We start from the raw sequence: 25259 nt of genomic DNA, 5'->3' as shown, positions 1-25259 counted from the left end.
TAAATATTTTATCAAGAGCCAGGCTAATAATAATTGCAAAACGTACAGCCTTCCGGCTTTAAGGTGTTCGAACCGACGATTAAAAATTACAACCAGCATTTTCATGCAGATTTACGCTGTCACTCAAACATTATTGTAAGACATCCACGATGTCTCTAGCAATGCTCACAGAGCAGGCGTGACCACAGGTACACATTACATTAGAGTTTCATCACTATGGACGCATTATATGTTCTGAATGCTCTTGATAATCACATGTTTTCAGATCACGAGCGTACAAAAGGGGCTAATGTATTCTTCTCTACATGACCTTCACGTGCGGGAATATACACTGACGCAACGAGCAGTGTTCTATTTGCTGCCGTTTAATATAACTTCCATCTTCATTTTAACAGCGAAGCTGTTTAAGCCAGCGGTACTTTGTGGTGCGTAGTCGTTATAGCCATGGCAACCCGGAGAAGAAGGAGGAGGAGACCGCGTGTATGCGCACGCGGTCTCTTCCACGCCAGCTCCCTGCCTTCCCGACCCCTGCCTCGCGTCTCTCTGCGGCGCGCTGAGCCAGGAGAAAAAAATACACGCCATCTCCACGAAGTGAATGCTAATAAGTGGGGAGAACCTCCAACGCTGTGGTGAACCGTGAATGTAAATCGGTAAAACCGTGAAACATTCGCCCACACATCATATAAAGACGTGACACGTTGTTATAGGGAACATGTATATCACTTATATACACAATGTTCATTATTTACAAATCGATGCAATTTGATACACTTATATACACAAGGGGGCGCACGTCGGCGCCACCAACCTCAGGTAGCGACCGCTTTCTGCGCTTGACAGCTGCTTCCCGCGCCTGCTCCGATTCGAGGTTCGCTTATCGTCGCTTGCGTGCTGCTTCGGCTGCACGAGCCCTCGCCGCTGGAACGCGGGTGGCGCTCGAAGACGGCGGACGCGCTCCGCATCGGCTCCGTCAATAATCTGCGATTATTGCGGTGCTTCACGCCATTGTCCCAAAATCCTGGACTCATCGTCACCGCCAAGTTCTCTGCTCCACCCGGATACCACCCGCGCCTAGGTGGGCCCATTTTTCGGCAACTTCTGCGTGTTTGATCTCCACGACGGCTCCCCGCCGGGCTTGACGTTCCGTTAGGCGTAGCTCCGCATCGCCCGGGATTTCCCGGCGTGATGGCGGACGCCACCACGGTTACGGGCTATGACCCGACCTCACTGCAGGTCGTGACGATGGAGACCACCTCCTCGGACCAAGCCATGCCCTCGGAGCACGAGTATTTAGCCGACATGGTGAAACTCTGGCAACGGAAGCAATCTCAGGCCGCGGCTCCGCCCAAGGGCCAAGGGTCGCGCGCCGCCACCCTGCCACAGGTGGCTGCCTCCGGCTCGTCCACGCGCCGCTCTCCAGACGGAACGCGCACCGCACCACCTTCCCCGCCGAGGCGTCAACCCAAGTGGCGACCCCGCCATACTCCTCGTCTCTCCCGTGACGACTACATCGTCGTGCTGAAGCCTCGCGCTCCTTTTGAGCTCAAGTCGGTCCTCCCGTCCGATCGTGCCGGCGACGCGATTCGTGCATACCTGGGAGAACACTCGTCCACCTCTTTCCATGTGTGGCCAGTGTGGGACCAAAACGTTCTAGTGTGCAGTGTCACCTCGTTACCTATGGCGCAGCGCCTACTTGGGGACATCCAGTTGCCTGTGGGAGACCAGCAGCTCCCTTTTCGGGGCCATGCCAAGGCGTCCGGGGAAATCTGCCGGGGTGTCATCACCATCAACCCGGCTGAAACCCCACAGCGCATCAAATCAGAACTAGAATGGTCGCAAGGCGCTATCCTGGCGGTCCGCAAACTCGGTGACTCTACTGCAGCGGTGGTGACCTTCGAGGGCACGAAGCTCCCCCGCTTCATCTTCTGCCACAGTGTCGTGGCGTACGTGCGCCCGTACAAGAAGACAATCCCGGCCTGTTCCCTCTGCGGCACCATTGGGCATCGACCCTCGGCCTGCCCGCGACCCACTCCCGGTCGCTGCACCCGCTGTGGCACTCAAGTCCAAGTGACTTCGGAAGGCCTAGCTGAACACGAATGTAACCCGACATGTCTTCTCTGCTCCGGCCCGCATGAAACCGGCGCTCGGGGATGTCCATGGAAATATCGGAAACCTACACCACGATCAACCTCGAAGCCACCTGCACCCCCGTCACCGGGAACGCGAGCGGCTTCCCAATCCAAGCCTGGATCACTTCTCCAGACCCCGGCGAACCCACCGCCGACCACCTCAGTGCACTACCCGCCGCTTGTCGTGGCGCCACCTCAGGTGAGCAGCTGGGCAGGGATTACTGCTCCTCAGCCTCTCCCTCCCTCCCCCCCTCCTTCTCCAGAGCTATCCGCTCTACGAAAACAGAACGCTCTTCTTCAGCGGCAAATCGCAGCTCTCACTAAGCAGGTGGCAACTTTCCAACTGCAACAACAGAAACCGGCAGGACCCCCCCACTGCCGCTCCAGTTAAACCCGTCGACCATCAGCCTAGCCCTCGCGCTACGCCCACTCCGCGTACTCCCCCCGCTCCCCCGGCTTCGTCCACGGCGCCGGCTGCTCAATCAGTTACGGGGGCACCTCAGAGCCCTCTTTCTATAGATCACACCCTGCCGCTCGAGGACCGTATTACTCGTCTAGAAAATGTAGTCCTCTACCAAATTTCCACCATTAATGTACAATACATTGTAGCTGAGGTGGTTCAGGCGGTTCAGGCCATGGGCTCTCACCCAGTTCCGCACCAGATCATCTCGCTCGCGCTCGGCCTCCACGAGCAGCAGCTCTGCCCCGCGTCGACGCAAAGTTGCCGGTTCCTCTTCCCCGGCCCTCAACCCGGCTTCCATCCCCCTTCCTGCTCCGCAAGGCCAGGGGCAGGGCATGGAGGATGACCCATAAAATTTTGGATTTTCATCATGGCGACTCCTTCATCTACACATTCGCCATCATCCCAATTCGAAATCATCCAGTGGAACTCCAGGGGCTTCGGGAACAGGCGAAAGCGCTCGCATCTTCTCCTCTTCCTTCAATATCGGGGCTCTCTCCCTTCCGTTCTAGCCCTCCAAGAAGCCGGTCCAAACCCTACCCTTTCAGGCTTCTGCTCCTATATAGGCGGCACCACCACCAGTCTCCTCGTTCACAAATCATATACGGCTGTTCAGGTCGATCTAGACCTTGACCTTCCCTATGATTACTGCATGATCTCCGTTCTTCCCCAGAAACGCGGGGCCCAGTCAATCCATATTCTCAACGTGTACTGTCCCCCGCACCTTCAACGGGTCACTTTCGCGGAACTCTTCTATCGGGCTCTCCAAGCGGCGGCTCGGCAACCCCTTGTGGTGGTTGGAGACTTCAATGCTCCTAGCCCACACTGGGGGTACCACTATGAAAAGGCTCGGGGCCGCAAGCTTAAGGAGCTTATCTCCACTCTCGGGTTCACGCTGCTCACCGACCCAGCGCATCCCACACGCCTGGGAAATTCAGTGACACGCGATACTTGCCCGGACCTCTCGCTCACACGAAACATTAAACATGTTACGTGGGAGAACCTCGAGGACACTCTTGACAGTGATCATTTCCTGCTTCGGATTGCCTTCCCGACGCAGAAAATGCGCCAAATCCGGGGCGCAGCCCGCATCACGGACTGGTCAGCTTTTCGCACCACGCCTTTCCCCCTGCTCCCATCCCCGCAGGACTACCAGGCATGGGCATCATACGCCCTCCACACCCATCAATCATACACCCGATGCATTTGTACCTCCACCTCAGCCCCCGCAGTAGATCCCCACCTCCTCCACCTTTGGGAGGCACGCCACAGTCTTACCCGCCGATGGCGACGATACAAGCTAAATCGTAAGCTTCGCTCCCGCATACAGGCGCTTACCGCGGAAGCAGCTGACTACTCTGCACAGCTTGCGGACACAAATTGGGTCGATACATGCATGAAGGCAGCAGGTCAGATGAGCTCCAAGAGTACGTGGCGACTCTTTAGGAGCCTTCTGGATCCTTCCACTACCCGCGGGGAAACACAACGCCAACTTCGTCGCGCCTACTATGCCTATCAGGGCCCAACGAGCCAACTCGCGAACGACCTCTGCGACCGCTATCTGTGTCGTACCGTCGACCCCAAGGGCCCGGAGTACGTCTACTCCGTGCTCCCCAACCCCGAACTCGACGCCCCCTTCACGCTTCCCGATCTTCGGGCGGCGCTGGCCAAAATGAAGCGAGGTACTGCCCCAGGCCGGGATGGTATTACGGTCACTCTCCTGGCCAACCTTCCCGACTCAGCATACCTCTCGCTCTTACATTTAATCAACACAGTATGGGAGGGAGAACCCCTCCCCGCGGAATGGACCACTTCGGTGGTCACATTCATTCCCAAACCCGGTAAGCCCGTCAGCATTGAGCCATTGCGCCCCATCTCGCTCAACTCCTGTGCGGGCAAACTCATGGAGACCATGGTCCGCGACCGTCTCTCCACATATCTGGAAAGTAAAGGCGTCTTTGCTGACTCGATGTTTGGGTTTCGCTCACATCTGTCGGCACAGGACGTCCTTCTCCAACTCCAGCATGACATCATTGTACCTAATACTATGCGCCACAATGACAAAGCCGTTCTGGCCCTCGATCTCCGAGGCGCCTTCGACAATGTCAAACACAGTAGTATCCTTACCAACCTTAGCACCACGAATTGCGGATCTAGAGCTTTCAGGTACATCTGTGCATTCCTCTCACATCGCACCGCCTTCATCCGCATCGACTCTGCAGAACACGGTCCGTACCCACTAGGCACCCGGGGTACACCACAGGGAGCGGTCCTCTCACCGCTCCTCTTCAATCTAGCCATGCTCCAACTTCCTTCGCTCCTCGCCCAGGTAGAGGACACACACCACGCTCTATACGCAGATGACATTACCATCTGGACCAACTCGGGCTCCCCCGCACAAATTGAAGACCGCATGCAGCGCGCGGCACTTATTGTGGACACCTATGCCTCATCATGTGGCCTGGAATGTTCCCCTACCAAATCATCTCTTCTCTCAATCTCACCTCTACCGCCACCTCAGATATATCTCCCGTCTGGCCCGATACAGGTCGTCTCAGAAATTCGAATATTAGGCCTCCACATCTCCTCTACTCTCAACCCTGGTTCTACCATTGCCCGTCTTCGACGCACTAGCGAGCAGGTTAGCCGTATGATTCGGCGGGTCTCCACCAAACGTGGCGGCCTCCGCGGCTGGCACTCCCTCCGCTTGGCTCAAGCGTTTGTGACCAGCAGAGTACTTTACGCCACTCCCTACCTTCGCTTGCGTCGCCACCACGAGAACCAGCTGGACGCACTGCTCCGCTCGGTTCACAAGCGAGCACTAGACCTTCCCATTGCTACCTCCAATCGCCGCTTTGCGGCCTTGGGAGTACACAACTCGTATGACGAGTTGCGGGAGGCCTATCTCGTCAACCAAGTCAATCGCCTGTCCCAGACGACTCCTGGGCGCCGCCTTCTGGATAGGCTCTCACTGAACCCGATCTCTACCCCACTTCCCCCTGCTTCCGTCCCGGAGCTATGGCGGCACAAACTTTGGGTGGAACCTCTTCCTCGCAACATGGATCCCACTCAACACACAGGCAGACGCCTAGCCCGAGCACACTCTCTTCACACTCGGTACTCCAATTCTCCTGGCGTCTTCTATGTAGATGTCTCGGGACCAACTCCCTCCGGACACTTTACGGCCGCAGTGATCTCCGAGGGCCACCACATTGATGGTCTCTCTTTCCGCTCACCGGACACAACACAGGCCGAAGAGGTGGCCATCGCTTTGGCCGCCTCTCACCCGACCTCAAGGGCCATTATCACGGACTCGCGCTACGCCTGTTCCCGATACCTCCAGGGTACCATAGCTCCTCTGGCCGCCCACCTTCTTCGGGCGGCCTCATGGCGCTTTGAGTCTCACTCCATCCGCATCGTCTGGTCTCCTGGCCACGCGGGTCTCCCCTGTAACGAAGCGGCGCATGCCGCTGCCTGCGTCTCTCCCTCCCGGGCCGTTACCACCTCCGACTCTGCGTCTACCCCAGACACCTCAGCTCTTACGCAGTACCGCGCAATTCTAGAGCATTATCGCAGCTCACGCCGCCTTTACCCAGACCCTGCACGGGGCCTCTCTAAAGCGGATGAAAGACTTCTGAGACGCTTGCAGACTAACACCTTCTTGTGTCCTGCGGCCGCCCAGCATTTCATGCCGGGTATACACGGCTACTGTGCGCATTGTGGGGTCCTGGCCGACACCTATCACATGATGGCAGTATGCCCCTCCATACCCCTTCCTTTTTCACCCCCCTTCCCCCTACCCACAAGAGAGGCTTGGGAGGAGTTCCTGCTTGGCTGCTCTACCCTGGACGCTCAACGCTCCCTGGTGGCCCGTGCCCGAGCGGCGATCATTTCCAGTGGACTTCCGGAATAGGGAGACCACCCAAGTGCTTCTGTAGAGCAACTCTCTGTAATTTTCTGATTAAATGTTTCTCCACCACCACCACCACCACCCTCGCCGCTGCCGCAGCCTCTGCATCGATCGTGGTTTTTGCTTCCTCCCGACGCTGGCGTCTTTCTTCTGCTTCGCGGGCTCTCACCGCAGGGTCTTGGCGGTGAGCCCGAACTGCTGCTGCGTTGCGAGCCCGCCGCGCCGCTGCTTTTGCCTCTGAGGTGTTCATGATAAGTAGCTGCATGGAGATGTTCACTAACTAGCGCGCGCGCCGAATGTGCAGCGGAGCCCGGGAGTGCAGGTGTCTGCCGCGCTGCCATCTACCGGGCGCCCTTTGAATTATAGCGCAGCTGCGCCTCTAGCGGGAGCAATGAGAACTAGCGTACACGGCGCGAGGGACCGAGCCCCGGTAAGAGGAGCTTCGCTCCTAAAAAAAGGTCAAAGCTTGCACTAGGCCGCGCAAAGCTCAAGACACAAGGAAGCTGGCCGATTGATATCGAGCGGCTAGCCTCCAACGCGTTCAGCGTCGGCAAGCAGCAGCGTTCTAGGCACTGTGACAACCATGGCCTGCGTTTGTGGCATGCCAGGAACGCTGTCACTCATCGGCGCCGGCGCGTCCAGCGCTAGTCACGCGAAATGTCGCCAACGCGTTCGGCGTCGCCAAGCGACAGCGTTCTTGGCACTGTACCAAACTTGGTTAGCCTGCCTGCGTTTGTGGTATGCCAGGAGCGCTGTCGCTCGTAGGCGCCCACACGTCCAGTGCTAGTCAAGCGAAATGTCGCGAAAGGGAAGGTACCTCCGAAAATTATCGCTCGAGAATGCCTTCCTACATGCGTAGTTAAGTTAAACCAAGTCAAGACCTAGCAGCAACCAAGTTCGTATCAGCAGTAGCAGCCAGTAAGCTTCAATGTGCCTAATGCGCGACCGAGTGCAAACTTGCCTGACTGAATTTTTTTTTTTACTTTTGAAGGTTGACTCTCAGAGTGGGATAGATCAAAACGTAAACTTGAACTGCAAGTTTATGACTGTTGCAATCCGGACAGTCAACATAACTACGTCGAAGTTACTTGAATTCTGGGGTTTTGCGTGTCAAAACCACAATTTGATTATGAGGCACGCCGTAGTGGGGGACACCGAATTAATATTGACCACCAGGGGATCTTTAACGTGCCCCCAATGTCGAGGTTACTTGCAGGTTTAGTCATGCTAAATGAAATGAGCTTCATCTTCAATAAGGGTCTGTAGATGCAGCCTGCATGTGTTACACGTGAAGCAGTTGCGTAAGCAGAAGTAAGCACAAATCTACAACGTTACGATGCGAGAAGAGGCATCGACTTCCGACGCTACTCGACGAATGTCCAATTCTTCTTTGGTCGAAACCTGCCGAGCCGTTGCCAGAGGCGCCGATTGCAGTCACGAACACCGCGCGCGTTGGGCGCGAACGCGCGGAAACGTGGACAGCGTCGGCAACAGCTCTGCGCGTTGCCTCGTTGGTGCTGCTACATAGGCCCTCGGCTAGTGAAGACGCCCGGTTAAAGTTAACTAGAATATCTAGTACACTGTGGCCCGGTGAAGGTTGGGATTATGAACGATACAGAACAGCGTTTGTTGGTTGTAGCCGTGGAAGGGGTGAGCCAATGAAACGTAGCGCCGACGGGGATGGGAGGGATGGCATGGGTGAGAATTGTATGGGGCCGCGCGTCTTAGACAAAGGCTGCTTTTAGGCGATCAATAAAGACGGTGTCGTGGCGACCGTGCACATCAAGCATGCATAATTTATCACTGCGCTTGATGATGTGATAAGCGCCATCGTAAGGATGCTTGTGCACTGCGTCGCGACGGACAAACGCATGTGTCGCCGTCTCCAAATTAGAAGGGATATAGGGGGAATCACGGTATTGTGGGCGAGGTTGCGGGACACAAAGATTGGGCCGAGTGGAGCGCAACTGTACAGTCGGGCGCGATATGAAGGTGATCGCGCGAGCGTCGACCAAGAGCGAGAACAGCGCCAAGACCCAGAATTCAGTTTTGAGGACAGGGAAGTACTAGGCATGTCTCCCTCACTCTTTTTGCTGTTCCTTAAGGTGGATTCACACAACCGGACGGAGTAGGAATTTTCGCAGCGGATGGCGTATCAGGTGACGCGCGCGTCATCAAAACGTGCCACCCTCGCTTAGTCCGGGCTCCTCCGCTCGCGGTCCGGATTGAAAATGCTCGCCGGTATTTCCATCCGTCCGTTTGGCGGTCGTCTGACCTCAATTTAGCGTAGTCAGCGTCAAATCTGTCAACATCGGACGCATTGGCGTGGCTACGATGGCGTGTTATCGGCTTGGAGCCACGTGTCATGTCGTTGTGCAGCAGTGACTGCGTGTATTTGTTGTGATGCAGCGGGAAAGGCGAGTCGTGGTTGCGCGCGCATTTCTATTTACTCAGACCGCGCAGCCTGCGTGACTTCAACATGAGTGAGGTGCACAAGAAAACGCTAAGTGACGAGCAACCGTCACTCTTTTGGTGCTTGTTGAGGGATTCATAGCACTATGGCTTATAGGGCACGCCGAGTATGCAAACGCGCAGCTGCTAATAAACGTTGGAGTCGAGAGTAAGCACGCGGATTCCGCAAACGGCGGTCCGGCTGTGCGAATGCGACCTAACTCGGCTGCGCCGGATTCAAGTGCTGACGTCACTGTTTGTCCGCGGAGCAGGGGGGATTTTGCCCTCGCGTGTGTATCCACCTTTAAGCAGCGGTCACTCCCGCCCGAGGAAAGTGCTTTTTCAGTGATTTTTTTTCTTTACTGGCTTCAAGCAAAGGCGGGGACGGAGGCGCGGACCATTTTCTTGCGAAATGAGATTCGGGGTCGCATCAGCATCGCAGCAGTTATACTCTTCAGCGTAAACCCTTTACGAAATTTCATTGGTTGTAGAAATCGGTGAAATGACGCAATGCCTATTTTTTGTAAAACATCGCACATCAAATAAATGTAGCGAAGCCAAGGATCGCCGTTAGTAGAACTTTCCCACCAACGTTGTTATCATCCTGAAAGATAAGAGCCCACCAAGTTATGATTGATCGCAACAACTGGGAAGGTAAAAATAGAGAGAAAGAGCGGTGAGTTCGCCATGGGAGTGATTGTCGCAGCGTGGAACAGCTAACGAAGGAGAGAAGAGCGTGAAATCTTGATTTTTATATTTCCTAAACGTGCCGCTAGGGCCCTGGTACACTTGGCCGGTCGACGCTCGCGCGATCACCTTCATATCGCGCCCGACTGTACCACGTACTTGGTGGGGATGGGGCAAGGCAAGGCGGATGTAGGGTCGAACAGTTCTACGGAAAGGCGGAGTGATGAACCATAGATTAGTTCAGCAGGTGTACACTTGACGTCCTGCTTTAACGTTACCCTAAGGCTAAGCAAAATGAGAGGCAGGGAAACTGTCAACTGGCCGTGTGGGGTTGCACCCTCAAAGATGCCTTCAGTGTCCGGTGGAAACGTTCGACCATGCCATTTGCGATGGGGTGGTATGCTGTAGTACGAATCTGAAAGCTTCCTAGCAAGGTCATGAGCTTTTTTAAAAGGGAAGACTCGAACTGTCGACCTCGATCGGCGGTGATAGTAGATGGAACACCGAAACGTGACACCCATCCCGAAAGGAAAGGTTTAGCGATGGTCTCACTTTTGATCTTGGGAATTGGAAACGCCTCTGGTCACCAAGTGAAACGCTGAATGCGCGTCAGCAGGTAGGTCTTTTCATCTTATGGAGGCCATGGTCCTAAAATGTCAATATGGACCTTGTCGAAATGCTGCGAGGGTGGTGGGAAGGAACCGTATGGAGACAAGGTATAACCATGGACATTGGATTGCTGGCAATCTAAACTACTTCGAGCCCACCCACGAATGTCCTTGTTGATGCCCAGCCAGATAAAACGCCATGTGATAAGGTCTTCCGTGGCGCGGATGCCAGGATGGGAGAGGCCGTGCAGAGAGTCGAAGACAGCACGACGGAAATCACTGGAAACAAGAGGTCTGGGGCTGCCAGTTGATAGGTCGCTGAGAATGGGAATACTGGAGGACGGAAGGGTAACTTCACGAACCTTGAGCGTTCCAGAGTCCAGGCGAAGGTTAGCGATTTCGGCGACTTGTGCTTGCGCTGCAGCGAGAGCACTGAAATCGACAGTTGTCGATGTGGCGCAAGATACGGACAGTACGTGTTTGTCGAGAGAGCGCATCGGCGGAAGCGTTTGCAGATCCTTACACGTGCTGGTTATCAGTCATGAATTCCGCGATATACGCGAGGTGAAGACTTTCACGGGGTGAAAACTTGCTACTAGCAGATTTGATGGCAAACGTTAACGGCTTGTGGCCCGTGGCGATGAAGAAACTTCGAGCTGCGAGAAAATGCCTGAAGTGACGCGCAGCCATGTAAGCAGCGAGGAGTTCACGGCCCAAAGTGCTGTAATTGCTTTCGGTGGAGGAGAGTTTGCGTGAAAAGAACGCTAGCGGTTGCCACGACCCATCAACGCACTGTTGAAATGTGGCTCCAACTGCCACGTCTGATGCGTCATGAGACAGAGCGGAGCGTCTGGTATTGGGTGAAGAAAACGGGTGGCACCTGCGAGCTGTCTTAATAGCCTCGAAAGAACTGGACGCAACATCAGACCATGCAATGGGAGTAGAATTCTTCTTGTTTCCCTGAAGTTAATCAGTAGTGGACGAATAAGGTGAGCACAGCGGGTAATGAAACAGCGATAGATATTGTAACCTAGATCGAAGACAGACTCTTGAAAAAATAGACGCTTCTCTTTAATGGCGGGCCAGATGAAGAGCGTGCAGCCTACGCGCTTCGTCGTCTTTCATGGCGCCGACCTTTGCGCGCGCCATCCCGCGGTGCGGGAGCCCCACATCATTGTGTCAATTGCCCCCCGTGCGAAAAGCGACCGTCTCGGTCGCGTCAAAAAGTTCTTTCAGCCACGATAATAAATGGAGCTCCTCAGGTGCATCTTGGCGTTCACGCATCTTGGCGCATAGTATGGTTTCATGCGCACTACATGAACAACTTCAGCGTGAGGACGACGACGGAGCGAACCGAGGTCGGAACTGCAGGGGACGACTTCGTAGGTTACGTCACTGAGGCGGCGTGTAACCTTGAAGGGACCGAAATACCGGCGGAGCAACTTTTCCGAGAGTCCACGGCGACGGATGGGCGTCCAGACCCACACGCAGTCGCCGGTATCGAAGGGTGTCGGTATGCTGTTGGCTCCGGATACGATGCCGAGCAAGCTGGCGGGCATCTTCGGCTCTTTGCACAAACTATTTCACGTTTTCGCTGGTCGGGCTATTATCAGACACAGGTAGCATGGCGTCAAGTGTTGATGTGACGTGGCGCCCGTATACAAGTTCGAACGGCGTAAACTGTGTAGTCTCCTGTACAGCAGTATTATACGCAAAGGTCACATAGGGTAAAATTTCGTCCCACATTTTGTGCTCTACGTCGACATACATGGAGAACATATCAGCCAGCGTTCTGTTCAGACGTTCCGTTAATCCATTGGTTTGAGGGTGATAGGCAGTGCTCTTGCTGTGAGAAGTATGGGTCAGCTGGAGAACGTCCTGCATAAATTCGGCTGTAAATGCTGTACCGCGATCCGTGATGAGAACAGACGGTGCACCATGTCGTAGGACGATGTGGTGGACGAAGAACTTGGCCACTTCGTACGAGTTTGTTTGCGGAATAGCTTCGGTTTCGGCATACCGGGTTAAGTAGTAGGTAGCGACGACTATCCATCTGTTGCGCGAAGAGGTCACTGGGAATGGCCAAAGTAGATCCACTCCTATTTGTTGGAACGGTGCTTGAGGAGGGTCCACAGGGTGGAGAAAGTCAGCCGGTTTAAAGGGCGGTTTTTTGCGATGCTGACAATCACGGCAGGTCTTTACGTACTGTTGAACAGAAGAAAAAAGCCAGGGCCAGTAATACTTCTGTCGTATCCTTGCTAATGTCTTAGCGAATCTCAGGTGTCCCGCGCATGGCTCATCATGACAGGCCTGCAAAATGTCTTGGCGCAGCGCCGACGGCACGACAAGGAGGTACGTATTTGGACCGCTTCCGCAGTTTTTCCTGTAAAGGACGTTATTGCGCAAACAGTACGATGATAAGCCGCGCAAGAGCGAGCGAGGTAAAACACCTTCAACTCCTTGAAGGGGTTCGATCAGCGGCAGCAGCTCAGTGTCAGCGCACTGGTGCTCAGCCATCTTTACGGCGTCGACAACGCCGACAAATGTCAAGTCATAGTCAGGGTCCCATGATGTCGTAGGGAGCGTAGCGCGTGACAAACAGTCAGCGTCGCTGTGCTTTCTTCCTGATCGGTAGACAACGGTTATGCCATACTCTTGTAAGCGTAAGCTCCAACGGGCTAGTCTGCCTGAAGGATCCTTGAGGTTGGCAAGCCAGCACAGGGCGTGGTTATCGCTGACAGCTTTAAAGGGTCTTCCGTACAAGTAGGGTCGGAATTTACTAATTGCCCACACAACCGCTAAGCATTCTTTTTCAGTGGTTGAGTAGTTTTTCTCAGCCTTGGTGAGACTGCGGCTTGCATAAGCAATGGTGCGTTCCGCACCATCTTGCCACTGCACAAAAGCTGCACCGAGACACGCATTGCTGGCGTCAGTATGGATTTCTGTGTCTGCGTCTTCGTCGAAATGAGCAAGTATTGGGGAAGCTTGCAAACGGTTGCGCAATTCATTGAACGACTGCTGCTGCTCGTCCGCCCAAATGAAAGGCACATCATCACGTGTAAGTCGTGTCAGAGTCTCAGCAATTCTCGCGAATCCCTCGACGAAGCGTCTATAATTGGCGCACAAACCAAGGAAGCGTTGGACAGTCTGTTGGTGGTGAAAACTCGGCGACGGCAGCTAACTTGTCGGGGTCTGGTCGGACGCCTTTAGGGCCAACGACATGGCCAAGAAATTTGAGCTCTTGGAACCCGAAGTAGCATTTTTCACGCTTGATGCTGAGGTCGGCAGTACGGATCGCAGCGAGGACGCTGTCAAGTCGAGCGACATGTTCGTCAAACGTGCTCGAAAACACGACGACGTCATCCAAATATACGAGGCAGGTTTGCCATTTGAGTCCAGCAAGCACGGTATCCATCATCCGCTGAAAGGTGGCGGGTGCGGAACAGAGACCGAAGGGGAGAACTTTGAACTCATAAAGCCCGTCAGGTGTCACAAACGCTGTTTTTTCGCGATCCTGTTCATCAACTTCGATTTGCCAATACCCGGATTTAAGATTCAACGAAGAAAAAAACTTGGCATGTTGTAGACGATCCAATGCGTCGTCGATGCGTGGAAATTGATAAACACCGCGCTTGGTGACACGGTTCAACTTTCTGTAATCTACACAGAAACGTAGTTGTGATGGAAACGACATCGACAAACTTACTAACTTGCCGGTGTTTCCGTTGGGCCCAGGATCCTTTAATAATAACACGGCAGACGGGAGCTTGCTACACGAAACACACTTTAAACAGACACGCTAGCACGATACAGACGATTTACATACAGACGATTTACGTGTACGTGGGCTATAGTTTGGAAGTTGTCATTCCATATAAAACACGTGCCTAGCACTCAAGCGTCATCACTCGCCCGTGTGCATCGTTGTTGCGGTGCCCGTGACGGTGGTTGTGATGGTGGAGCGTCGTTGTGGCTATGTCGCTGCTGTCATGCCGCACCTTGTCGCATCACGCCGCTCCTTGTCGTGACGTGGAAGCAGGAGAAAACAGCAGGCCGGTAGAACACCAGGCCACTGCTGTAGCTGGCCAGTAATGCCTGACCTGCAACGCCTCGGCTGCTAGAACGGCAGGCTCGGTCGGCGGACAGGTAGCTCAGACGCCCCGGTGGCCAGCAGGATGTACTGCACCAGGCCGCTATCACAGCCGGCCGCTGGTGCAGAGGAGAGTAGAGCCACGAGCCGGATCTACGACCAGGTCCTCACGGTAGCAGGACACCCGGTCGCCAGTCCTCGGGCTCGCTCAGCAGGCTGGTAGCTCAGGCGTCCCGATCCCAGCAGGAAGCACTGCACCAGGCCACTATCACAGCAGGCCGCTGGTGCGCAGGAAAGCCCAGCCACGAACTGGATCACCGGCCAGGTCCGCACGGTAGCAGGATACCCGGTCGCTGGTACCCGAGCCTGGAGCCGCCGTTTTGCGAGCTTACGTTCGAGGCTGCCGCTCGCTCTCACGCTCTGCGTGCTCTCGTGTCACTTCTTCGTTCGTGGCACATGGTCATCTTCTTCCATTATCATCATCACCAATCTTCTTCTTGGTGCTGCCATACAATCATAATTCCAAGCTGGTCTTCTCGCCACCGCGCGCCACTGTCCACATCATCACTGTAGTGTGTTGTCTTTCTTTCTGACTAACACTACAGGGGAGGCCCACCGGCTTGTTGACGGCTGGATCACGTCGTCTTGGAGCATCTCTTTCACCTGCTGCTTGATTGCTTCCGTTTCCACTGGAGACACTCTGTAAGGATGCTGGCGAACAGGACGTGCGGATTCGTCTGTAATAATGCGGTGCTTTGTGATGGAAGTGCGCCGTACTTTGGACGACGTTGAAAAACACTCGGCAAATTCATTCACGAGACTCAGTAGACGGTCTTTCTGATGGTCTGGCAGAGCAGCGTTAACGTGAATCCGTTTTTTTAGGCTGGGTAACTCAGATTGTTGAGACGATGCGACTTCCGATGTGCCAATGTCAGCAACATCAATGATTTTGCGAAGAAATGCGATTGTCGTTCTTCGGTGGTATATGCCAATACTCGTTGCTACAGTTTGTTAGAAACACGACTGAACATCTGTTTCGCACCTGACGAAGCCCTCTGGCTATGCAAATGTGGCGCTCAAGAAGCAGGGGGATGTTTGCCTCAGCAATTCCTTCGGCGTCGTCCTCCATGTCACATCGGACAAAGGTAAGCACGCTGCCCTTGGGTGGGAACGTAACGTGATCGTCGGCAACGTGAAGCGCGATGTCACGGTCGTTGTCATTACTGTTCGCTATGGCTTGTTTAGTAGCAAAGGTGACTCTATAGACTCTTGCAGGTCGAGGATGGCACCGTTTGCCTGAAGGAAATCCATGCCGAGTATAAGGTCCTTTGAACATTCAGGAAGAATGACGAAGTCGCCGATGTACGTGAAACCGCGAATGTTGACTCGTGCCGTGCACCGGCCCATTGGAGTTATGAGGTGCCCTCCTGCAGTACGAATCTGATTCCGGCCCATTGCGTCGAAACTTTGTTCAGTATACGCGCGAGATTCTGGCTCATAACAGACGTATCCGCACCCGTGTCGATCAACGCCGTGACTTCGTGGTCATCTATGGTAACTGGTACATCGCAAGATACTGACACCGAACTGCACTGATTTCTCTGCGTCTCATCTGCGTCATATCACAGTCGTCGTAGTGGAGGATCTTCAGCGTTCGCAACATCAGCGACCTCACCTCCGCAGGTCGCTGGACTCAGTTTTCCCGGAAGCAGGGCTGGGTGAGCGACGCCTTGTAGCACTCGGCGTGACGAGGGGGCTGGAAGACCTGTGTCGGGCGGGTGACGGTGAGCGGGTGTCACGGAATCCTGGAGAAAACGAGGCCCTGGCGTCCGCGAGGTAGGCTTCAATCTCCAGGGGCGTTCGCCATTGCGCGGGCACGGCGCATTCAGTGAAAATCCACGGAGCCCAGCTCGGCGGTAAGGACATGCCCTGTAGAGGTGATCGGCTTCACCGCAATGAAAACACAAGGGCCTCCGGTCTGCAGTAGGCCATACTTCGCGCTTGCGGGGTGGTCGTGCTTCAGCCTTGAATGGCGTGCGGCAAGGCCTGAAGTCGCCAGTTGCTTGTTCCACGGCGCGCACACCATGAAAGTCCGGGACGTCGCTCATACCGTGAAAAGTTGGGGAGAACGAACTTCGCGCAACTTCCGCATACGACATGCGAGGCTGTGGCTGCCGTGTCTCGTGCTGTGGTGTCTCACTTCGCTCGGGGACTTAGACTGCCTGCCTGATTTCCTTCCGGACGACCTCAGCCAAAGCGAGTCGCGGTACCGATGCCGGAGCCACCTGAAGCTTTCGGAGCTCTTCTCGAACAACAAGCCTAATGAGCTCCCGCAAGGCGTCGGTATTGTCAAAAGGTATAGCGAGAGGGTCACGCGATAGAGTCGACTCGTCACGGTTGTACAGTCTTGTTCGCTGCTGCAGTGCCTTTTCCATTGATATGGATTCCGCGAGAAACTCTGCAACGGTCTTTGGTGGATTGCGTATTAGGCCGCCGAATAACTCTTGCTTGACACCGCGCATCAAGTGCCTTAGCTTCTTTTCTTCCGGCATGGACGGATCCGCGCGTCGGAAAAGTCGGAACATATCTTCGACAAACATTGCGACGCTGTCGTTCGGCCGCTGTACTCTCGCATGAATTGCACATTCAGCTGGCTCCTCGCGATCAGGGCTGGCATATGTGCTCATTAACTACCGTCGGAATTCGTCCCATGTTGATAAGACCGCCTCACGGTTCTCAAGATATGTCCGCGCATAGTCCTCGAGGGCAAAATAGGCATTGCGTAGCTTGCGGCCCGGAGTCCAGCCGTTGAATTCTGCGACACGCTCAAAGTGATCGAGCCAGTCCTCAACATCCTCGAATGTGTTCGCATAGAAGGATTTGGGGATTAGCGGCTGGTTAAGGACGACCTAGGTCGGTGCGGTTGAGGAAGAATATGGAACTGATGTACTCATCCTTCTGACTCGGGTGGGTAGAGGCTCGTACTCAGGTGGCAGTCCTTGAAGTCGACGGCTTGTCCGTACGTGAACAGGAGTCAGCTCGACCGGACTTCGTACTGGGCTTGTAGACGGGGTTTGATCTGGAAGCGGTAGCATGTACCCAGCACCTCCACCAGAATATTTAGCATTCCCAGGAACTCGCGTAGTTTACGTACGGAAGTGGGCTGAGGAAAGTCGCGAATGACTTGCACTTTGTTAGGTAGCAGCCGCATGCCATGACGATCAATGTGGTTGGTGTCCTAAAAAGTCAAGGTTACGCACGCCGAACGTACACTTGGCTTTGTTGACGATTATTGCGCCGTACTTGGCGAGGCGTTCGAAAAGCTGTCGAAGGTGTGAAAGATGATCGTCTGCATCCCGGCTAAAGTTGAGGAGGTCATCGATATGGGAAAGCAGAACGGAAGATCTCGGGTGACTGTTTCCACGAAAGGCTGGAAAGCTTGAGTGGGGGCTGGAAGACCTGTGTCGGGCGGGTGACGGTGACCGGGTGTCACGGATTCGTGGGGAAAACGAGGCCCTGGCGTCCGCGAGGTAGCCTTCAATCTCCAGGGGGCGTTCGCCATTGCGCGGGCACGGCGCATTCAGTGAAAATCCACGGAGCCCAGCTCGGCGGTAAGGACATGCCCTGTAGAGGTGATCGGCTTCACCGCAATGAAAACACAAGGGCCTCCGGTCTGCAGTAGGCCATACTTCGCGCTTGCGGGGTGGTCGTGCTTCAGCCTTGAATGGCGTGCGGCAAGGCCTGAAGTCGCCAGTTGCTTGTTCCACGGCGCGCACACCGTGAAAGTCCGGGACGTCGCTCATACCGTGAAAAGTTGGGGAGAACGAACTTCGCGCAACTTCCGCATACGACATGCGAGGCTGTGGCTGCCGTGTCTCGTGCTGCGGTGTCTCACTTCGCTCGGGGACTTAGACTGCCTGCCTGATTTCCTTCCGGACGACCTCAGCCAGAGCGAGTCGCGGTACCGATGCCGGAGCCACCTGAAGCTTTCGGAGCTCTTCTCGAACAACAAGCCTAATGAGCTCCCGCAAGGCGTCGGTATTGTCAAAAGGTATAGCGAGAGGGTCACGCGATAGAGTCGACTCGTCACGGTTGTACAGTCTTGTTCGCTGCTGCAGTGCCTTTTCCATTGATATGGATTCCGCGAGAAACTCTGCAACGGTCTTTGGTGGATTGCGTATTAAGCCGCCGAATAACTCTTGCTTGACACCGCGCATCAAGTGCCTTAGCTTCTTTTCTTCCGGCATGGACGGATCCGCGCGTCGGAAAAGTCGGAACATATCTTCGACAAACATTGCGACGCTGTCGTTCGGCCGCTGTACTCTCGCATGAATTGCACATTCAGCTGGCTCCTCGCGATCGGGGCTGGCATATGTGCTCATTAACTACCGTCGGAATTCGTCCCATGTTGATAAGACCGCCTCACGGTTCTCAAAATATGTCCGCGCATATTCCTCGAGGGCAAAATAGGCATTGCGTAGCTTGCGGTCCGGAGTCCAGCCGTTGAATTCTGCGACACGCTCAAAGTGATCGAGCCAGTCCTCAACATCCTCGAATGTGTTCGCATAGAAGGATTTGGGGATTAGCGGCTGGTTAAGGACGACCTAGGTCGGTGCGGTTGAGGAAGAATATGGAACTGATGTACTCATCCTTCTAACTCGGGTGGGTAGAGGCTCGTACTCAGGTGGCAGTCCTTGAAGTCGACGGCTTGTCCGTACGTGAACAGGAGTCAGCTCGACCGGACTTCGTACTGGGCTTGTAGACGGGGTTTGATCTGGAAGCGGTAGCATGTACCCAGCACCTCCACCAGAATATTTAGCATTCCCAGGAACTCGCGTAGTTTACGTACGGAAGTGGGCTGAGGAAAGTCGCGAATGACTTGCACTTTCTTAGGTAGCAGCCGCATGCCATGACGATCAATGTGGTTGGTGTCCTAAAAAGTCAAGGTTACGCACGCCGAACGTACACTTGGCTTTGTTGACGATTATTGCGCCGTACTTGGCGAGGCGTTCGAAAAGCTGTCGAAGGTGTGAAAGATGATCGTCTGCATCCCGGCTAAAGATGAGGAGGTCATCGATATGGGAAAGCAGAACGGAAGATCTCGGGTGACTGTTTCCACTGAAAGGCTGGAAAGCTTGAGTGGCGTTGCGGAGACAAAGGGCATCCGCAGGTATTCAAAGAGGGCAGAAGGCGTTATAGACCGCAGTCTTGGGAATGTCCGAGGTTTCGACAGGTATCTGATGATACGCCTTGACGATGTATATCTTAGAAAATATCGTTGCTCTATACAACGGTGCTCTAAAATCCGCGGATGTTAGGCAGCGGGAAGCGATCGGGAATAGTGGCGTTGTTTAAGGCGCGGTAGCCACCGTAATGTCACCACTCATCTGGGGACTTCTTGGACATATGTGCAAGGAGATGCCCAATGACTTGATGATGGTTGCACACTGCCAATCTCAAATGCGGCTCTGGCAACCTTGAGTCGATGGGGTGCGATGCGTCGTGAGCGACTGGGACAGGTGGTCCTGTGTTGATAATATGGTGGGTGAAATCGTGTTTGACAGGACACATGAAATTGGACGGACGAAGCAAGTTTGGCAAATTCAACGAATAAGTGCCATAGACCGATGAAGGTGGCTTGTTGGTAATAGTGATGACTCCAGCTGTGGACGCTATACCATCGACAGTATACGTAGACATCGACAACACGCTTGTGGGCCATGTCCACAAGCAGATCAAACCGCCGAAGAAAGTCTGCACGAAGAATTGGGTAAGCCACGTCCGCTACGAGGAAACCCATCGGAACAGACGCAGGAGTCCAATGTTCAATGTGAGGGCGAGTTCACCGTAAGTTTAGTGAGAAATACGGGCGCCAGGAGAAGACGAAGGATAAGACGTTTGTTGTTGGTGCTCGCGCTCGCTCCGATTTGGCCGTTGCCTGCTTATGCGCATTCATATAAACGCCGAGCGCATCTCCATTAAACGCGTACTATCAATTGGTGGAGCCTGCTGGTTCCCTTTTCACCCTGGAACTCCGCAACCGGAATCTACCCCCAGCCCCGGCAATGCCTGACGACGTGCCCCAGCAAGGTGCTCCCACACCACCGGTGGTCGCCTGCTCCGGCGTACCCCGACAGCGCGATCCTGTCCTTTTGAACGGCACCGACGAGCACGACGTCGAGGACTGGCTCACTTCGTATGAGCCGGTAAGCGCCCACAATAAGTGGGATGACGGTGACAAGCTCAGCAACGTCAACTTTTACCTGGCGAGCGTAGCACAGCTCTGGTTCCACAACCACGAAGCTGATATTGCCAATTGGGCATCTATTAAAACGAGCTTCGCGGAAGTCTTCGGCCGTCCCGCTGTTCGCAAGCTCCGCCGGAACAACGCTTACGCGTTCACGCCCAGAATCCGGCGAGAACTTCACCTCCTACATTGAAGATATTGTGGAGCTCTGCCGTCGCATCAACCCTGCTATGTCCGAAGCTGATAAAATCAGACCCGTCATGAAGGGGATTGAGGACGACACTTTCCAAATGCTGATTGCCAAAAATCCCCAAGTTATCACAGACGTGGTTCAGTACTGTCGGAGCTATGACGAGTTGCGGAAATAGCGCATTTCTACGCGACTCCCGAGCTCTGACCGGCCGACATGTCATCATTCACTGTAGGCGCCGTATCTACTGGCACACAATGTTATGGCAGCAGATACAGCAGTTCGTCCGAGAGGAAGTGACACGGCAATTGTTCCTTGTTTCCTGCGTCCCGGCCTCAGCGCAGCGGCTTGCTCCGACGCTACAACAGGCCATAGAGGAGCAAATTTCGGAGGCGCTACCAACCTTCCAGCATCCGCCTGTGTCCGCTCCTTTTACCTACGCTGAAGTCGCACGCAGACAGTCACCAGAAATGCCGCTCAGCCCAGATCCTGGTCGACCAGCCAATGCCTTCTTCGCTGCGCGTGCGCCTGTCCACCCGGACCCGCCACCTTTTCGCCGTCCCGCGCCGCCGTCCACTAATCCTTGGCGCACCCAAGACAACAGGCCTATTTGCTACTTCTGTTTCTGCCTGACCATGTCGCACGTTTCTGCCGTCGTCGTGACTTCCGTCCTAGTGCGGGCGAAGACAATCTGGACTACTTTCGTTCTTAGCCACCGCGCCCAATGTCCTCCCACTCAACGATGGACACCTGCTCACGGAATCGCCGTGGCTACGAAAGACGTCGGTCGCCCTCACCACGTCACCGTTCACTTTCCCCAATGGTTCGTCGTCCCCCACCAGTCCAAGCGAAAAACTAGCCCTCGCAGTTCCGGAGGTAAGAACTGCGCTCGTGCCGACAACTTCAAGGCCTCGATTTCTACCTGCGAACGAAATAACTGTGACTATGGACGGTGTTTCTGTGCAAGCACTCGTCGATACTGGTGCTGCTGTGTCTGTTCTTAGTGGAGACCTGTGCCGCAAGTTAAAGAAGATAACGATGCCGCTTTCCGATGTCTCTCTGCGCACCGCGACCGCGCACCACATTGAACCTTCAGTGGCATGCACGGCTCGTCTTGTCATACAGGACATTTTGTACGCAGTCGAATTTGTCGTTTTTTTCGCTATGTTCTCACGACGTTATTTTGAGTTGGGACTTTCCCGCTACTAACCATGCCGTTGTTGACTGTGCGCGTGCCGAACTTGAGTTGTCGCCGATGTGTGCGCCGCTTCTGACAAGCCATCTTCTTGAGTGGTCGTCGCCGCAGACACTGACATCTCTCCTTTATCTTCTGTTTTTGTGCTACTTTCTTGCGACTCTGCTTCCGATTCCACCGCCCTGTTTGCGACCTCCGAAGCCTTCACCTCTCGCAAAAACGTTCTCCCTTTTGCAGTTATCACGGTCGAAAACTCTTGCAGCGGCATTTACGTCACGAATCGGTTGTCTTCCACAGCCACGTTATACCGTGGTGAATGTATAGGCCGGCTTGAGGATCTTGATTCCGCATACTCTACTCAGCTGCCTGACGACACGATAGGCCTTCTCGTCGACAGCATTACTCCTGCTACCTCCGCCGATTCATTCTCCTTAGAGGCATTCCTCCCGTCAATTGATTCCACACTCCCGCCTGCACAGCGTACCCAACTATTGGAGCTGCTCGCCCGCTTTCAGACGTCGTTCGATCATAAGCAGTCTTTCTTGAGCCGCACATCCGCCATCGTTCACCGCCTTGACAATGGCACCCATGCACTCCTGCGCCAGCGTTCATGCCGAGTTTCTCATGCTGAGCGCCGTGTCATTGATGAACAAGTCAACGAAATGCTTCATCGTGGCGTAATACGGCCCTCACACAGCCCTTGGGCTTCCCCAGTTGTGCTGGTAAAGAAAAAGAACGCTAGCATGAGATTTGGCGTTAATTATAGGCGCCTTAACAAGATCACACGAAAAGATGTTTATCGGCTGCCCAGTATCGACGACGCCCTCGATTGCTAGAAAGAAGCAGAGTTCTTCTCCTCTTTGGACCTTCGATCTGGGTACTGGCAGGTCCCTATGAATGAACCTGACCGTCCCAAGACTGCGTTTGTAACCCCAGACAGTGGCGCACCGATGGGCGGGGTTTTGTGGGTTGTAACCCCCCCCCCCCCTGAGGCCGACCTAACTCCCCCTTTAGTTTAACCCCTTTTCTTTCCTTGCGCATTTGAGTACTGCATCTAAGATGTAAGACGCGCAATCATCTGCACAGTCGCAAAAAGCGCATTTTTAACAATTTCCCCTGAAGAAATTGAAATTATTGCTGTGTAGATGGTATGGGCAAACTGTCAACACCCCCCCCCCCCCTGGCAGAGATCATGGGTGCGCTACTGACCCCAGACGGTTTATATGAGTTTAAGGTGATGCCATTCGGCTTTTATAATAATGCCCCTGCCACCTTCGAACGTCTCATGGACAACATTCTTAGAGGCCTCAAATGGCACACGTGTCTATGCTACCTGGACGATGCCATAGTCTTTTCGAAGGACTTTGCCTCCCATTTGAACCGCCTCGCAAGCGTCCTGACTTGCCTTTTAGACGCTGAATTGCAGCCTAATTTGAAGAAGTGCCACTTTGCCGCCTGCCAACTTACCATCTTAGGCCATGTTGTCAGCAAGGACGGTGTCCTTCCTGACCTTGCAAAGCTTCGCGCCGTCGCTGAGTTCCCCAGGCCGTCTACGCTGAAGCAACTCCGTAGCTTTATCGGCCTGTGTTCGTACTTTCGCCAAATCGTGCGTAATTTCGCGCCCATAATCTCCCCCTTAAAGCAGCTGCTTGATGACAGCCAAGGCATCTCGGCGTGGTCTACAACTTGCGAAGACGTATTCGCCACATTACGCCATCTTTTTATATCACCACCTATTTTACGCCACTTTGGCCCGCACGCTCCAACAGAAATCCACACGGATGCTAGTGGAGGAGGCCTCGGCGCTATTCTTGCCCAGCGTAAGTCTGGATTCGAAGAGTACGTCGTCTCTTACGCCACCCGCACTCTCACGAAAGCGGAAACGAACTATTCGGTCACGGAAAAAGAATGTCTAGCTATCGTTTGGGCGATCACCTAATTTCGACCTTACGTATATGGCCGTCCATTTGACGTCGTGACTGATCACCACGCCCTGTGCTGGTTGTCGTCGTTAAAGGACCGCTCTGGCATCCTAGCTCGTTGGGCGCTTCGTCTACAGGACTGTGACAATCCTGTTGTCTACCGGTCCGGGCGCAAGCATTCGGATGCCGACGCTCTTTCGCGCTCGCCACTGCCCGATGAGTATGGTGCTGAGTCTGTCTCCAGCTACGATTCTTCGTCTCTTACATACACCGACATGCCAGCTGTGCAACGCCGGGATCCCCGGATAGCCTCTCTTCTGGAGTATTTATCTCAGCGTCACCACACACCACCGACCGCTCGCTTCGGCACGCTGCTCGTCACTTTTCCATCCGCAACGGGCTTCTGTACCGTCGCAACTACCTCTCTGACGGCCGTCAATGGTTGCTGGTTATTCCTCGTCATTTACGTTCTGACATCTGTGCCTCTTTTCATGCGCAATACCAGGAATTAGGGACATTTCGTACAGTTTCCTTTTTTCGCCACCACGTGGCGTATCGACCTTAAAGAATTCGAAATTCCCGCTATGACGTATGCTATGACGCACAACTAAAGAAAGCGCAATAAAAATAAACACACCCTGAAGTTGTGGCTTCACCTCGGTGCTTGGAAACGAGCGCGCTTGTGTATCAGCGTTATCTCGAAGACGGCCAGCTACTTGCTCTACTGACAATGAATCGACGGTTTTGCTAGACACCTGGCCAGACAGCTCGGCCGCATTCTGGAGAGATGTCTGGCCGAGATAAAGGCTCCCGCGAAGCTTCCGTTGAATATATATTTTTTTCTTGAGCAGACTTTTTATTTATGCACCACTGTGGCCACGGTCTTGCATATACGTCAGGGTTCTTCTTCATGGGTTTCCTATAGAACTGGCGTGATCCATTGTTTAAGAAGAAGCTTTAGCTCGGGCCACGGTGTAAGATATATGCTCTTTAGGTGAGGCTACACCGTGGCTCGGGCCTATCTTCGATGCCGGATTCTCAAATACACGTAAAATGCAGGAATGCTTTTATGAGAAAACCGCTGAACCGATTTGAATGAAATGTGTTGCATTAAGAGGGAAAGTTAAATTGCAGAGACTGCAGCAAATAGAATTTTCGTTTATATACTTTAATGTTTTCAAAGAATCGCAGGATGTTCGTAAATTTGAAAAAAAATACAAGCATGAAGTTTCCAAATCCGCAACTCAACCATTAAAAACAAATATGGCATTTCTATAAACTGCACCCGTTGGAGCATCAAAAGCTAACATTTTTTTTTCTATACCTTAAAACTTACCTGAGCATGTTATAATGTTTGGAAGGGTTTTGCA

At 54.0% G+C, this 25259-nt stretch overlaps 1 protein-coding gene across 4 annotated transcripts in view; it reads left to right on the top strand.

Moving 5' to 3' along the window:
* The window catches only part of LOC119431833 (peroxidase-like), a 219545-nt gene that overhangs the window by 23852 nt on the left and 170434 nt on the right, over positions 1–25259 (top strand). The window lies entirely within an intron of this gene.

Source organism: Dermacentor silvarum, chromosome 10 (assembly GCF_013339745.2).
Source record: "Dermacentor silvarum isolate Dsil-2018 chromosome 10, BIME_Dsil_1.4, whole genome shotgun sequence".
Lineage (NCBI taxonomy): Eukaryota > Metazoa > Arthropoda > Arachnida > Ixodida > Ixodidae > Dermacentor > Dermacentor silvarum.
Note: the sequence above shows the minus strand (reverse complement) of the source record. Positions and strands in the feature narration are given on the sequence as shown.